The sequence below is a fragment of the Poecilia latipinna genome, unplaced genomic scaffold (assembly GCF_001443285.1).
Source record: "Poecilia latipinna isolate Pla-1442-1.1 unplaced genomic scaffold, P_latipinna-1.0 Scaffold3683, whole genome shotgun sequence".
Taxonomy (NCBI): domain Eukaryota; kingdom Metazoa; phylum Chordata; class Actinopteri; order Cyprinodontiformes; family Poeciliidae; genus Poecilia; species Poecilia latipinna.
The window spans coordinates 1-1,803 of record NW_015116299.1 but is presented as its reverse complement, the minus strand read 5'-3'; the positions used below and the strand labels follow the sequence as shown (position 1 = coordinate 1,803).

General features: G+C 39.7%; 1 non-coding gene across 1 annotated transcript; it reads left to right on the top strand.

Annotated features, from left to right (window-relative positions):
• The first annotated feature begins 274 nt into the window (after nucleotides 1–274).
• On the top strand, nucleotides 275–348 carry trnat-agu (transfer RNA threonine (anticodon AGU)). The gene has a single exon. It is a non-coding gene; the product is annotated as a tRNA-Thr (tRNA).
• The last annotated feature ends 1,455 nt before the right edge of the window (nucleotides 349–1,803 follow it).

Genomic DNA, 1,803 nt, shown 5'->3' with positions numbered 1-1,803 from the left:
ACAGCACTTTGTATCAGCTGTGGTTGTTTTAAAGTGCTTTATAAATAAAGTTGGTATGGTATGGAAAGCTGCACTATGAAGCTTACCAGAAATTGCATGGTAAAGCTCTTTCCTACACAAAGGTGGCAGTTAACACCTGGCTTGCTTGTCAAAAGAAGATCCTGGATTCAAAAACCTGAAAAAAATTACCATTGGTGTTCATCATGTATTTATTTTAAAATTTGTTTCACACATCATCTGACATTTAGAGAAATGGTCATTTTACTATTTACAAGGCGCTGTAGGTTAGTTGGTCAACGCGCCTGTCTAGTAAACAGGAGATCCTGGGTTCAAATCCTAGCAGTGCCTTTGATTAAGTGTTCTGCTATAATGGTGGATGTATGCAAAAACTCCTTGAAAAAGGTTAAGACCAAGGACATAAAGCTGTTAGTTTTAAATTTCTACCCATTGGTAAGTTTTGGTTTGACTTTGGCAGTAACACAAAGTTGGTAGGTAGAAAGCACACGACGTTAAATCAACGTTGAATTATAGTTAGAATCGTTGATTTTTGGTTGAAGTGGATCAACCATCAAACAACCATGCAGTCAAACCGTAGAAACTGTGTCATTGAATCAATTTTGTTTTGTCGTTGAAATCTGATGACTGAAATGCCGAAGTCTGATTAATGGTTGATTTTTGGTTGAAGACGACAAATGACGGCGGTTCAACTATCAAACAACCATCCACCTCTAGCCAAGTAACCAATGTTGAAACTGTGTCATTGAATCAATGTTTTGTGGTTGAAATCTAATGACTGAAATGCTGATGTCTGATCAACATCTGATCAATATTGAATTATTGTCAGATGTATTGCCGCACCCCTTCCCCTCCTCTCCTCCTCATCAGCGCTGACCCAGAGGTCAGAGCATTTTATTACTGAGCGGGGGTTATCACATTTAAATTAAGCACTGTAGAGGATAGTCGGTGGTGATTCCTTTCTGTCCATTTTCTTACTTTTTCATAACAATTCTCACTGACTGTGTGTGTGTGATATATTGACACAAAAACATCTACAACTTCTAAAAGGAGTGGAGGGGTCCATCCCCACCGTTTACATGAGTGGGATGTCCCAAACACACAGCTGCTTCGCTGTTGGCTTGTTGGAAAATATGTTAATTCAATGTTGAATTATCATCACAAAGGTTGCATGTTTGGTTGAGGTCGACAACTGATGGTGGATCAACTATAAAACAACCATTCAATTCTAGCCAATTAACATCTATTGACTGAAATGCCACATCGAATCCAGTATTTTTCAGCACCGGTCCTCCAAGCACTCTGCCCTGCAAATTTTAGGCATTTCCCTAATTCAGCACACATCATTTTAATTGACGTCTGATGAACAGGGTTTTTGGTTAGTTTGCCTTGAGGATAAGGTTTGAGGAAGAACAAGTAATCTAAATGCTCAATCAATGTAAGCTGTTTTACGCACCCCTCCACCACCACCACCCACCATTCAGATGCCCAACCCCTCTCCTTCCAACCGCCAAAGACACACACACACACCCCTTTAAAATGTGATAACTCCTGCTCACTAATAAAATGCTTTGACCCAGAGCACTGATGAGGAGGAGAGGAGGGGAAGGGGTGCGGCAAAACAGCATACATTGATTCAACATTGATCAGGTGTTGATCAGACATAGGCATTTCATTCATTAGATTTCAACCACAAAACAACATTGATTCAATGACACAGTTTTAACATTAGTTAATTGGGTAGAGTTGGATGGTTGTTTTATAGTTGATTCACCGTCAGTTGTACCT